Source organism: Ascaphus truei, chromosome 8 (genome assembly GCF_040206685.1).
Source record: "Ascaphus truei isolate aAscTru1 chromosome 8, aAscTru1.hap1, whole genome shotgun sequence".
Lineage (NCBI taxonomy): Eukaryota > Metazoa > Chordata > Amphibia > Anura > Ascaphidae > Ascaphus > Ascaphus truei.
Genome location: NC_134490.1, coordinates 83,093,042 through 83,108,856, shown reverse-complemented (window position 1 = coordinate 83,108,856; position 15,815 = coordinate 83,093,042).

The following is a 15,815-nucleotide window of genomic DNA, read 5'->3' as shown; positions in this document are numbered from 1 at the left end:
CGGCTATTTTCTGCTTTATATATATATATATAAATATATAAATATATATATATATATATATATATATATATATAAACCATAATACTGAGTTAAGTTATGGTGAGTAAAATAAGTGACAAAAACCCTCATGTGTGCTCATTTGCATGTCATTTCCCAGAATCCCTTGCTGCAGTGGAAGTGCTGTATGCTGGGTGATAATGGGGAAAGGCGGGGTTGCAGACCTGCCTAAGACATGCAGATGAGCATACAGTTATATTTGTATATATATATATATATATATATATATATATATATATATATATATATATATATATATATATATATATATATATATATATATATATATACAGTGGTTGACAAATCACCAAAAAATCTACTCGCCACACAAAAAAATCTACTCGCCACCTAGTACCAAATGTGTGCTGCTTGGGCCAATATTTACTCGCCCGGGGGTTAAATCCACTCGCCCGGGGCGAGCAAATGTATAGGTTTGTCGAACACCGTATATATATATATATATATATATACATACATATACACACACAGTATACATACAGTTAGGTCCGGAAATAATTGGACACTGATACAAGTTGTTATTTCGTCTGTGTACCAAAATACATTCAAGTTACAGTTAAATAATGAACATGGGCTTCAAGTGCAGTCTATCAGCTTTAATTTGAGGGTATTCACATCCAAATTGGAGGAAGGGTTTAGGAATTACATCTCTTTAATATGTAGCCCCCTCTTTTTCAAGGGACCAAAAGTAATTGGACAATTGAATCAAAAGCTGATTCATGGACAGGTGTGGGCTATTCCTTCATTATTTCATCATCAATTTATCAGGTAAAAGGTCTGGAGTTGATTCCAGGTGTGGCATTCGCATTTGGAAGCTGTTGCTGTGAACCCACAACATGTGGTCAAAGGAGCTCTCAATGCAAGTGAAACAGGGCATCCTTAGGCTGCAAAAAAAGAAAACCCATCAGAGAGATAGCAGGAACATTAGGCTGCGTCCAGGGTCAGCGCTTAGGCGCTAACCCATGCTGAGGCGCGCTGACGCTTCTCAGTGAGCCCCTGCAGCTGCAATGAGAGCGGCTTTAGCAGGGGATCGCGCACGCTTCCGCAAGCGTGCGGATGTGTAGGTCTTATTCAAATTATAGATTTTCGCCCTCACGGGAGTGCAGGGCCGGTCACATGAGCGGTTCGCCCAATGAGGGCGAACCAGCTCCGTGACGACACAGCCCCTCCCCCCCCCCCTCGACACGCCCCCCGGACGGCGCGCGGACCAAGGCCAGGAAAAGCACCCGCTTTCCCTCAGCCTCCGCGCACTTCCGCACGACTGCAGTCCTATGGACGCAGTCTTAGGAGTGGCCAAATCAACAGTTTGGTACATTCTGAGAAAAAAGAACGCACTGGTGAGCTCTGCAACGCAAAAAGGCCTGGACGTCCACAGAAGACAACAGTTGTGGATGATCGTAGGAACCTTTCCATGGTAAAGAAAAACCCCTTCACAACATCCAGCCAAGTGAAGAACACTCTCCAGGAGGTAGGCATATCATTATCCAAGTCTACCATAAAGAGAAGACTTCACGAGAGCAAATACAGAGGGTTCACCACAAGCTGCAAACCATTCATAAGCCTAAAGAATATAAAGGCCAGAATAGACTTTGCCAAACAATATCTAAAAAGCCAGCCCAGTTCTGGAACAGCATTCTTTGGACAGATGAAACTAAGATCAACCTGTACCAGAATGATGGGAAGAAAAAAGTATGGAGAAGGCTTGGACTCCATATTAAAGAGATGTAATTCCTAAACTTTTAACTATAACTTGGATTTAGTTTAGTACACAGCCGAAAAAACAAAACTTGTATCAGTGTTCAATTATTTCCGGACCTAACTGTATATACATATACAGGGTTTGACAAATTACCCAAAAAGCTACTCGCCCAACCACAAAAGCTACTCGCTACCTAGCCCCACCCCACTTTAAGAAATGTAATAAATTTCTAATAACAACTAATAACAACTAATAACAACATTAGTTTTTGACATAACAGTTTATTTATTGTATTACATTTATACTTCACTAAAATTAGTCCTTGTTACAGTTACATAGTAGATGGGATTTGAAAAAGACATGCATACATCAAGTTTAACCTATGACAAATTTAGTTGACATACATTATCCTATATCCATACTTACAGTATGTAAAGTAAAGTTAAAAAAAAGACAGCGCACAACCTGCAATTTTCCTGCTCCAGTCGCTGCAAGCAATATTTAAACAGACTGCACAGGGCTCCGATCAGGACACTCAATCCAGGGGGCACTTCTACTTGCTTGCAGTTCCGCAGGTGCAGTGTCTTTATAGAGCGGCTAACTACTGTATGTGCCAATTCAGCGGTATACCGGAACAAGACTCTCTCACCCCGTTGAACTACTGGCTTAGGGGAGTCCCTTACACAGAGCCTCAGACTTCACAGCGCCACTCCTGATGTCACAGAGTCAATCCGTATGAACGGTAGACCCGCGCTGTCTCAGTTTGTATGCCGAAGGCTAACCGGATAAGTCTCCGTAGTATGTGGGGGAGAATACTTGCCAACAAGCTGTTTTCAGTTACACTCCTACGCGTTTCGTCAGTAGAACCAACTTCATCAGGGATCAGCTGATACTCACCAGACGATTTTGTTATACCATCAGAGTTGTAACATGTACCTTAAACATGCCCTGTCCAACTACATTATCCTTGCTGTATACGTGCATAATATTATCACTTAAATATTTGTAATATAATTTACTATTTTACACTATGGGAGGTTGTGCGCTGTCTTTTTTTCTTTACATATAGACGATTAACCTGTGATTTAAGGGGTAATTCTATATACGCCAAAGCAGCCGTTTTCAACATGTAAAACATGGTAATATACTTGAATGGGGATTTTCGTCCGTAGACCGCCCCAATGGCTGCTTGGCGTATATAGAATAAAAACATGTATTAAGCACCACAGATAGGAAGTTGCATATTTGCAGCAACAATTATACCAGAAGTAGCAATTTTAAGTTCCCATCGGACCAGAAAATCACTGCTAATTTCTCCTGAACTGGGGGTCTCCATTTAAATGAGCATAAGGTGCCTTAATGTTTGACAGAATTTAGTACATATATATAGTCCATAGCGCACTCTAAAAAATAAAGTATGTACAAAATAGATCCATAGAAAACTTTCATGTTTTATTAAAATGTCTCACCAGCTCTTAATTCCCCATTTGATATGTTTTGGTTTGTTTCAGGCCCTTCTCCTAGACCAGGGGCGCGCAAACGTTTTTTGCTGCGCGCCCCCCTCCCCCGCCTGCTCTACTGCACCCCCCCTCCTTACATCGCGCGGGGTCATGTGACGTCACGTGACCTGCAGCGTCATTTGGCACGTATCACGTCACGTCACATGACACCGGCAGAATCAAGGTAAGTTTTAGAGTTGCAGAGGCCTCACGCGATCCCCCGTCATTTCATTTCAATGCCTCGGGGAAGAGCGCGGGACCTCTGGAACCGCCAGCGACCCCCCGACAAATCCAGCGCCCCCCCTGGGGGGCACGCCAACACTCAGACCCAGATCCATTTGAATGGGCGTAAAGGCATGCTAAAGTTAGCACCCTTCTGTGGATCTTGGCCTTAGTCAGGTAAACAAAATAAAATCTTAGTATGGGACACTCGGCACCGAGTGTTACAAAACCCAAACACGTCTTGTCTGTTTATTTAATGTGGTAGTTTATTCAGGTGGAGGATTCATATATAGCCAATACTGCCACCTAGTGGTCATAGTAATGTATTTTCTAAAGATTGGACAAATGTGTCGAAATGTGGTGGGGAGTTTTTTTTCAATTTTTTTTTTTTATATTCTTTCCATTTTGTTACAAATATTTTTTTTCCCCAAAATGTTCAAATATTTTCCCATTTTCCATTTTTTCCGCTAATATTTTTACACTCTCCAATTTCCTAAAAATGTGTCTGCTTTTTTCTTCTTCAAATTTTCAAATAATCTCCAATTTCGAATATTAAAAAAAAAAAAAACCTAGTGGCGACTTTTTTCAAACTCCGATGAAGTAGTTTTTTTATTTTTAGTATAAGATTAATTGCTTAGATATGGCTGGCATTGTAAGGAATTCCATGTATTGGAAATAAAGCCAGAATGAAGGCCTGGCATAAACAAATAAATAATCTTTCATTTTGGAACCCTTACATTTAAATAGGGGACTGCAGACAAAAACTACAGACTAGGTCCACATGTTCACTTCCATTTTCATCTAACGTACATTATTAGTACGTCTCAGATTTGTTTAATGGTTGAAAATGTGCTCCCCTGACTTCTGTGTCTTGTAGGTTATGTGGTTTTACACCTAGACGCCATTCTTTGACATCACCTCCATAACACGTTGGCATGACTGCATCTTTTATGACATCCCATTCAGGACTTCAAATATCCATGTTACTAATACCTTATTTGTGTGTAAATATTTCAATGTATTCAAAGTCCATGAATAGTAGTAGTACTAAAAACGACCAGTTTCACAGTATTTGAAGACATTTTTTCTCCTCTTTCAGTAACTTTGTTGCATTCTATTTTTTTAATGAAAATATGCCATTGTCTATTCTGTGATGGCTTAGATTAATAATACATTTGATATGCATTACTTACAATTATTTATTGTATTTTTGTACAGTGATGTCTAATATACAAATATAGATTGAAATGTCATTTAATGTTAAAAAAAGAAGTTGTTACAAATCCAATTAACTTATTATTATAGAAGCTATTAACAGCTGCAAAGGTTAATTAGCATCAGCACCACCTCATCTTGCGGAATAGCAGCTTTCACTGCAATATTGTAGCTTGTAGGAACAAACAGTAAAACTATAGAATGATAAAAAATCAATTTAAAAAAAGACAGGAACAGCATAAAATCAGAAAACACAAGATGCACAAGAGGTCAGATACACGGGCACATCAGTCTTCTAAGCATCAGATACACGGGCACATCAGTCTTCTAAGCATCAGTTACACGGGCACATCAGTCTTCTAAGCATCAGTTACACGGGCACATCAGTCTTCTAAGCATCAGTTACACGGGCACATCAGTCTTCTAAGCATCAGTTACACGGGCACATCAGTCTCCTAAGCATCAGTTACACGGGCACATCAGTCTTCTAAGCATTCTCTCTATTAGAATGTCTGGCATCTCCAATTCTGTATGAGACCTTGTACATTGCAGGCGCGCATGCGTGACGTCACTCACGCCTGCTGCACAGGTGATCCGTGGCCTGCGGGCTCCGGAGGTGGAGACGCGACCAGGAGCGGCTCTAATTCCATGCCTGGAGGCGTGCACGTGATGTCACGCGAGCGGTTCGCCCTCATTGGCTGAAGCAGGCACGTGATCCGGCCGTCGCACGGCAAAATCCAAAGATTGCGCATTGCTTTACAGGTCTGTGTGTGCAGTGCGCGCACCGTCACGCTAACTATGGACGTGGGCTAAAACGTACCTTGTATGTGTTGCAGTTGTTGTATGTTGTATGTACATGGGTGGGGAATGCAGCTCAACCAGCGTGGCCTGCAAAGCAACATCAATCACTTCAGCTGAGCAGCCCCTGTGCTGAATAGTTTCTGGAATGTTACACTGATACTACTAAGGACTTGAGATACGGAGATACGGGAGAAGTAGAGTTCCAGTAGTTATGGCTCCAATCCCAGAGAAAGTGTCCAAATTACATAGCAACAGTTGCAGATTACACAAACCACAAATTACACACACAATTCCCCTTTCCTACACACGCACATACACAATCTCCCCCTTCTACACACACACATAAACACGCCCCCCCCCCCTTAAACTCAATTTATCCCCCCTGCACTCACAGTTCCCCCCCTTCCTACTCACAATTGTTCCCCCTCCTAAATAAACAAGGCCCCTCTCTCCTACACACACAATTCCCCCCCATAAACACCCACACCCACAATGTCTCCTTCATACACACAATTCCCCCCGCCCCCATACACCCCATACACACACACCCACAATGTCCCCTTCATATACACAATTCCCCCCCCCCATACACCCACACTCACACACCCACACACCCACAATGTCCCCTTCATATACACAATTCCCCCCCCCCATACACCCACACTCACACACCCACACACCCACAATGTCCCCTTCATACACACAATTCCCCCCCCCATACCCACACACCCACAATGTCCCGTTCATACACACAATTCCCCCACCCCCCCATACACACACACCCACAATGTCCCCTTCATACACACAATTCTCCCCCCCCCATACACACACACACCCACAATGTTCCCTTCATATACACAATCCCCCCCCCATACACCCACACCCACACACCCACAATGTCCCCTTCATACACACAATTCCCCCCCCCCCATACCCACACACCCACAATGTCCCGTTCATACACACAATTCCCCCAGCCCCCCATACACACACACCCACAATGTCCCCTTCATACACACAATTCCCCCCCCCATACCCACACACCCACAATGTCCCCTTCATACACACAATTCCCCCCCATAGCACCGACACATGTTAGAGTTAGAAGATACATTATTTAAGGGCTGTGACTAATTGCCTGTATTGATTGCCTGCGTACAGCGTCCCACTCATCAGTGGCACCAACTAGGATTAATCATAGGGAAATACTACTTTTGTAATGGAGATCCCGTAACGCCATACACCATGTGAGCCTTCTGTAGCTACTGAGGCTGGGATTCGCTACACTCCCAAAAAGGGCATCAGAGCTCAAGCCATCGTCACCGGCCATTGATTGAATTGAATCTCCCCCTGAATGTGGTAATCTTGTAATATTCGTATCTTTCATCTATGCTTTTTTTTTTATTCCACATACTTATGTACCTGTCCTCTTCCATGCTGTAGTTCATTAACAGCTAATAGATTCCCCATGCATTTGAGTAGACTTAAGATATATTGATGGAAACCCCACCAGCCTCTACAAAATGTGGTAGGACGTTACCTGAAAATTACTTCTGCATTAATCTTCATAGTTTACAAAATATCTATATTGAAAATTAGATTTTACATTTGATTTCTATGATGAGTGATAAGACAGCCCCCGACCCCCCGTTTCCCCTCCTCCCTCCCCCTAAAAAATGTTCTACTGCTTGCAAACTGATTGCCTTACACACATTCAAGGGATCACAGACACAAGGTGTTGTGTGTAAAAAAGAAAGTAAACTGTAAGCAATCAGCCTTAACACCGGAGAGTCCTAAAGGACCATGTGAACTTGAGTTACCTTCTTGTTATCCTTCGTCCAATCACTTTTTTAAGATTGTTCTTCTTTGCTAAAAACCTATTTTGGAACTGTCAAAAACGTTTCTATTTGTTGCAAGGACACCTTCTGCCTGATCTCATAACTACAAGCTTCAAATCTGGAATACACACAGCATTTTCCCCAGTTACATGCATGAAAGGTGATTCTAGCAACAACTGCAACACAATGACTACTATCCTTATTCAGGAGTGCTGCAACGCCCCTTCCCAGTGCAGCAGAAGAGGCCCGTGCTGTAAAGCCCCTTCCCAGTGCAGCAGAAGAGGCCCGTGCTGCAAAGCCCCTTCCCAGTGCAGCAGAAGAGGCCCATGCTGAAAAGCCCCTTCCCAGTGCAGCAGAAGAGGCCCATGCTGAAAAGCCCCTTCCCAGTGCAGCAGAAGAGGCCCATGCTGCAAAGCCCCTTTCCCAGTGCAGCAGAAGAGGCCCGTGCTGCAAAGCCCCTTCCCAGTGCAGCAGAAGAGGCCCGCTCTATTCAAATGAATGGGACAAACATTTTCTCCCTCACATGGAAGCCAGGGGATTGCAACCTTTTTTGGAGCAGGGGCGCCCCTGGAGGATTTTTTAAATCTCGGGGTACTCCCCACATGCAACTCTTCTCACTCACACGTAACACACGCTCCCACACACTTGATCCATGCCAGTTGCGCAGCGGGTTCTTCCAGCACTATCTGGAGTCACAGAGGCTGCGATATACACCTCTTCTCTCTATTCTGGGCTCGGAGAGGACAGGCGGATCGCGGAGTGTGTCCCCCGGGGGGCTGCGGCAGCCTTGGCAGAGGATTGCCTCGACACCAGGGCTGAAAAACACAGCGTTAACATAACTTAGCGGCAATCTAAGGCCTGGGACATAGAGGGTTCAGCCGCGCTGAGCCGCGCTCCTGCTCTGCCTCGCCTGCTGAAAATTGAGCTTTTTTCTGTCCTTGCAGGTGAGGCAGTGAGCGCGCTCTGGGGGCGAGGCGGAGGCGTGTCAGGAGGCGGAGCGGGAGGAGGAGGCGGAGGGGGAAACTATAGCCGCGCTGATGACAGATGCAGGGGCTTTGTGCATCTGCTCAGCACGGCTGAGCCCGCCTCAGCGAGCTTAAACTCACTATGTCCCAGGCCTAAGGCTGCATCCCCGCTAGCGCCGAGCGGGCGGCACTTACGGCGGTTACTTACATATATAGCTTTATGTAACTCCCCGCTCATGCTGTGCGCGCTCGCTCGTGCGTGGGCACACACGCTCTGCGCTTAAGTAAACAAAAAATCTATACTTTTCCGCGCGCTCAACTACCCGCAATGTCCCCCCCCCCGTACATGCAGGACACCCGACGCTCATGCTCGGAGCGCTCTCCAAGCATGAGCGCGCTCAGCGCCAGCGGGGACTCAGCCTAAGGCTAAGGCCCCGCTCCCAGAGTCAGCGCACCTGCGCTGCTGACAGGCGGTGCGCTGAGATACACAGACCGCGATCTGCGGTCTATAGGGAGCGGGAGCCGGAGCGGGAGGTCGGCGGGAGGTGGGAGGTTTGATCGGGAGGTGGGCGGTTTGACAGGGAGGGGGGGCGTGGCTTGAGCGGAGGGACCCGCTACTCTCCCCCCCCTCCCTCCACGGACTCGGGCTGGAGCTGGAAGGTAAGTTTAAACACACACACGCAGGCACTCATTCATACACGCGCACACACACACACAGGCAGGCACTCACGCACTCATACACACACAAACGCGCGCACACACAGGCAGGCACTCACGCACTCATACACACACAGACAGAGGCAGGCACTCGGGCACACACACACACAGACAGGCACTCACGCACTCAGACACATACACACACAGACAGGCACGCACTCAGACACACACACAGAGAAAGGCACTCACCTGCTTTCACTCCACACTCCTCCCCGCTCCCCGAAGCCTCTCCTCCTCCCGAAGCCTCCCCTCCCCATTGGCTCACAGCCACACACGTCACGCGTCAACGCTAGGAAACACCATTCTCTGGTGTCTCCAGCGGCTGACGCGCTACAGCGTGTAGTCAGCTGTGCCGCCAGTGGGGACCGGCTCGCGAGGATTCCCCTGCTGGTGGGGAACTCGCGACCCGCCGCCCGCGCCAACGAGCACAGCGGGACCGAGGCCTAAGCCTACCATATATCTTCAAAAGCCAATAACGTAGCGTTAGAGAGAGCTGTGAACACGCCAGAGATACTGTACCGGGGAAACATGCTATTCTAAATATGCAAAGTTTATTTTAAAAAAATGTTAAATGTTCATATTTCCCAGGCATCTTAGGCCTGTTCACAGGTATCTCTCCATGAGTTGTATAGAGGAATGGTTCGGAAGGTATATAAGTCAATGGCTATTCACTACAATAGATGCCCTCTCCTTTTCTCTTCTCTCTCTCTGGCGAGAATCATTACAGGGTTAATGCACCCGAATCTGCGATACTGGTCATTAACGTCAATGGCAGATACCGCAGATTTGGGCGTGAAAGCCGGATCGTGCCTTGATGACCCCATCCTCTGTCACCCCCCCTCTGTGTCCTGGACAGGAGTAATGCTAGACATACAGTACTTAGCATCACATCATTGGAAGCTACATTCAACTTACGCTAATGAGATATACAACAGCCTTTCTTTTTTCATTCAATTCGCATTAATGTGTTACCCTCAGGGAAAATAATGTCCCTTACTGTTTTAGGTTACGTCACATTATGAGCCCCTCCATTAGTGGCACTTTGTGGATCTAGCCCTTTGTTTGTCCCCTTTGTAGCTGGTCTTTTAAGACTTTTTACGCAGTTATTAAACATATCCTTAATTATAAAACACCAGCTGAAATAGTAAATACAGTATTGCAAGTGTTACATGCTCAAGTCCTTTCACATTACTATCCCGACTCCGAATGCTGCTCATGTTTCCTCTACTGCAATACCTGACCAATTTGCACTTGGTTTCCAGTACAATCAAGTCTTAATAAATACCCCCACACACTTTACTTGTTAGTAATGCCATGGAAAAGAAAAACAAACAGTGATCTGCCATGGCCACCATCAAGAAAGCACATGAATTAATCTGTCGTATGGCTGTAATATGCAATAATTACTGTAATCAAAGCAGGTTTTACCGGTTACCTCAATGTGGTCGTTCCTTCTTTTTCTTCCAAAGCTTTGTGCGTAAACAAAGGGAAGAATTAAGCATCAGGTGTTCTATTTCCTGCTTCCGGCTCATTTAGCCCTTTGTCTCTAGAGACGTTAAGCTTTTGCGCGACAGGTTTAAACTGGAGGTGGGGATCCTTCTGTTACATAGTTATATAGAAGATGAGGTTGAAAAAAGACGTACGTCCATCAAGTTCAACCTATGCTAAATTTAGACGACAGACACTTTATCCTATATCTATACTTACTTATTGATCTATAGGAATGCAACCAAAAAACCCCAGTGACATATCATCCAATGATATCTCATACAGGGAAAAATAAATTCCTTCCTGTCTCCAAGAATTGGCAATCAGATTACTTCCTGGATCAACATTCTTCCTATGTTTATGTAGCCCATGTATCTCCCCTCCCCCCTAAGTGAGATTGGGGGTGTACGCTACTACTGGTGCTTCGATCACCTGTTGGCTCACAGGGGCCTAAGCCTTCACCAGGGTTAGCTCGGGTGTAATAATACAATACACTTGATGCAACGCCTCCACCTGTGAGGGATCCCAGCGTAGTGGGAGGAGCCCCTCACAGGACCCAATAAACATCAAATCACACGCCCTAGTCTAAATTCCTACTTACCACCTCAAAGAAACAAATAAGGTTAATTTGGCATGATCTATCCTTCATAAATCCATGGTGACTATTACTAATAATTTTGTTTTCCATTAGGTATTCCTGAATATTATCCCGTATTAAACCTTCAAGTAGTTTCCCCACTATTGAAGTCAGGCTTACAGGTCTGCAATTCCCTGGTTGTGATCTAGCTCCCTTTTTAAATATAGGCACCATATCTGCTTTACGCCAATCTTGTGGTACTGAACTTGAGGAAATGGAGTCTTTGAATATTAAATGTAATGGTTTGGCTATTACTGAACTTAACTCCTTGAGAACTCTTGGATGTATGCCATCGGGGCTAGGTGCCTTATTTACTTTATTTTTTTCAAACTGCCTATGAATTTTTTCCTCAGTTAACCAATTGTTCATTAATATGGAGGTTGTGGCTTCCTCCTGCAGCAATACAATTGAAAATGATTCTTCCCTGGTAAACACAGAGGCAAAGAATTTATTTAATACCTCTGCTTTCCCCTTATCTCCAATAATCTGCCTGTCCATCTCACACTGAAAGGGTCCTATATTTTCTGTTCTCATTTTTATTATTATTAAAGTACTTAAAGAACTTTTTAGGGTTGATTTTACTTTCTATGGCAATCCTTTTTTCATTATCCATGTTCGCTAATTTGATTGCCCTTTAGCAATTTTTGTTACATTCCTTATAATTCTGATACGATGTCTCCGTCCCTTCTGACTTCAAGAATCTAAACACCTTCCTCTTCTTGTCCATTTCCTCCCCTACCTGTTTATTTAGCCACATTGGTTTTGACTTATTTCTTTAATACTTATTACCCAAGGGTTTACACTGATATGTGTGCTTTTCTAACAATGTTTTAAAGACTGCCCATTTATCTTCTACATTTTTCCCTGCCAAAATACCATCCCAATGTATTACCTGCAGATTAGTCCTCAGTTTATTACAATCTGCCTACCTTTCTAAAGTTTAAAGCTGCAGTTCAAGCTCCCCTTTTTTTTTAGTTTTTTTTTAACTTCAATAGTTTCATGTGGGCAATCTTTACTTACCTAAAGAACTGCATAGCTGCCGGTCAATTCGTTCTCCGTCTATTGATCAGCAAAGTTTGGCGACATCTTTAGATCTGGGGAATGTAAATGGTTGCTATAGGAACAAACATGCTTGTTAAAATAGAATACAAGAAAATTGGTCTTTCAAAGTTGTTTTTTTTTAAAACAGAAAATGCTAAAAGTATTTTTTTTTTACTACAGAACTGATTTATTAAAAAAAAACACACATGCAGGATATTGCTTGAACTGCAGCTTTAAGGTCTTTGTTGAACCCTAGTAATCTGTTTTTTGATAATTTATTTCAAATGAGACCATGTTATGATCACTGTTACCCAAATGTTCAAGGACTTTAATATGACCAAATCCAGTATAGCCCCTCTCTTGGTTGGTTCCTCACAAATTTGGGTCATATAATTTTCCTTAAGCATCCCCAAAAACCTGTTTCCTTTTGTTGTAATGCTAATCTCATTGCCCCAGTCTATGTCTGGATAATTAAAATCACCCATTATGCAAACATGACCTAGTTTTAATGCCTCATCCATTTGCAAAAGTATTTTAGCTTCCTCAATCTCACAGATATTTGGTGGTTTACAGCATATTCATACAAACATTTTCTATATACTTTTACCTCCACTGCTATTTTCTAACCACAAGGTTTCTACATTTTCATCATTCCCTTCATAGACATCATCCCTTATAATAAGGTTTTAGATCTGGTTTAACATATAAACATACTCCACCTCCCCTTCTATTTGTTCGTCCTTCCGAAAAAGGGAATAACCCTCTAAATTAACTGTCCAGTCATGAGTTTCATCCCACCATGTTTCAGTAATGCCTATGATATCATTCTGCTCCCTTGCAGCTATTAATTCAAGCTCCCCCATTTTATCTGTCAGGCTTCTTGCATTAGCAAGCATGCATTTCAGTTTTTTTTCAGCCTGTACTATTATCTTATCTGCTCCTTCCTTTCTGCGCCAACTTGGTTTAGTCTTTAGAAGTTTTCTAGTATTATCTGTATTTACTGTGGATGTCTCGCTGCTTGTCAAACTTGCACTTGCCCCCATTCTACCTTCATAACCCCTTGCTTCCTCATCTATTTAGTTCGTTATCTGTTTCATTCCCCTCCCCCCTCCATCCTAGTTTAAAATCTCCTTCAACCTTTATAGCTCTGCCTTTCTGGTTCTGTGGGCCATGCCTACAGCTCAGAAACTTCAACCTCCAAGAACCAAAATCAGTGCAACAATGGGATTTTGAACCAAAAAGTGTCACTTTAATGGAAAAGTATATGTTTTTTACTATATTAACCACTCCACTACAAGAGGGCGGTGCCACCTCCATGTCACGGAGCCTCCGGAACACCTGACCAATCACGTGATCCCTTTCGGATTCCGGCCGCCATACCAGGAGTGCAGGGAAATGGAAGGGTCCTACAATTACCACTACTCCCACCCGATACAATTACCCCTACCCTCCCCAGATACAATTACCCCTACCCTCCCCAGATACAATTACCACTACCTCACCAGATACAATTACCACTACCTCCCCCCAGATACAATTACCACTACCTCACCAGATACAATTACCCCTACCCTCCCCCGATACAATTACCACTACCTCCCCCCAGATACAATTACCACTTTTTCTCCCGATACAATTACCACTTCCTCCCCCGATACAATTACCACTACCTCCCCCCAGATACAATTACCACTACCTCCCCCCAGGATACAATTACCACTACCCCCCCCAGATATAATTACCACTATCTCCCCCAGATATAATTACCACTACCATCCAAGATACAATTACCTATACCACCCCAGATACAATTACCTCTACCCCATCAGCCAAACTACTGGGGTAGTGTATGCCTTTAGCTGCCAGTGCAAACTGCTGTACATAGGGATGTGAAAGAATTATGGACAGGGGGGTTATACAGAAGAAAGAGGGTCTGGGGTTACTGGTCATCCATTTTGTCTCTTCTGTTTTATGTGGACGTGTGATTAGTGTTTGTGGGTAAAGATGAGTTTTGCTGACAGTAGACGTTCCAAGGCTGTGCCTGTGGCTCAACGCCCAGAATTATAGCGATACAATGTATCAGTACCCGGACACACTTTGTTATTGTACCATTTCTGTATGAAAGCATGTAGGTTTGCTCTGAGTATTTCAGAATAGCATGTGCTTCCTAGAGAGATTAAAACTTAACTCTGGTAAAAACAAATATATGGGGGGAGGTATTTTATGCTAACCTAGCTCAAATAAAGCATATGTAGAGTTTACAGATTGTAATAGGACAGTGCCGCCTTATTTTCTGTAACCAAGGCTATAAATACGGGGGTGGTTTTACCCCACCCCAGATCACACTGAAGCCGCTTGCTAATGTGTCATCTCCTTGTGCACTCGCAATAAAGATTCCTTGATACTTACCGAACCCGTCTGCAGTTCTTGGTGCCCCTGGGGTACCCCTGAGAAGGCTGCGCTCACAGGGATGATGACTGGGGAACTTCAGAGGTTTTTTTCTGGAACACGCATGCAGCATTCGTAATGTAGCAAAAGATCTAGCTAATTCCCCAAAATGTACTAGTGTTGCTGGACACTTTTTGTCCAGTCATCAAGCATCCCTGCATTATCTGAGTGCTTGCGGTGTGCAAAAAGGACTTTGTGTGTTTTTGGGCTGTGTCTTTAGGGAGAAGAGGGGGTAATGTAGAACAATATTTCCTTAGATTGGAAGCTAAGTGGATATTTGACCTAGATACAGTTACAGTATGCATTTTCCCTTTTAAATGATCACTTTGCAATCCCTGCACTTTATTACCCCTATACCAAGTGCATCTCATGACCCGTGGTGTTCGTTTCGTCTCTTGAGGTCTTATCTGTGTGCCATTAAGTATATTAGCCACTTTCTTTATTTGTCAATTTAATTGTGTAGTGTAAGCTAGACACACTCCCCCTTGCTGTATTTACGTGTATCTGTGTGTTCATTTGGGTAGATACATACTTGCGTACATGTGGAGACTGAATATGCACTTTATATTTGGAGATTTAGTGATCTATCCTTGTTTTAATGTATGATACATTTAATAGCAGGTTGTATCATTATGTATTTTTTTGGTATACAAAAACTTATAACAATGGATATATATATATATATAAAGCAGAAAATAGCCGTGTTAGTCCAATTGCGATAGTGCAAAATAAATGAGTTCTTCAGTATTAGGTGATACCTTTTTTATTGGACTAACAATTTATGACAAAGGACAAGCTTTCGAGAGTTCTCCTCTCTTCTTCAGGTCTAGCAATACTGATATACACAGGATTCAATGGCTAAAACAGTGTAGAGAAACAAAAAAAACAACAGATATGTACTGTAGATAAGGTAGGGTGTTAAAAGTGTTTGAAGCCAGGGGACGGTGACAAAGGAAGGTGGGGAGAGATGCTGGGGGAGGGGGGGAGGGATGCTGGGGGGGGGGGAGAAAGTGTTGATAAAAAAAAACCAAAGGACTTAATGCGGACATGGGTTTTCTCACACCCTATCAAAATTGTTTGTAATTATCCTGCTTGCCTCCATTCTTATCAACACTATCTCTCTCTCCCCCCCCCCCCCAGCATCCCTCATCCTCCCCACCTTCCCTTGTC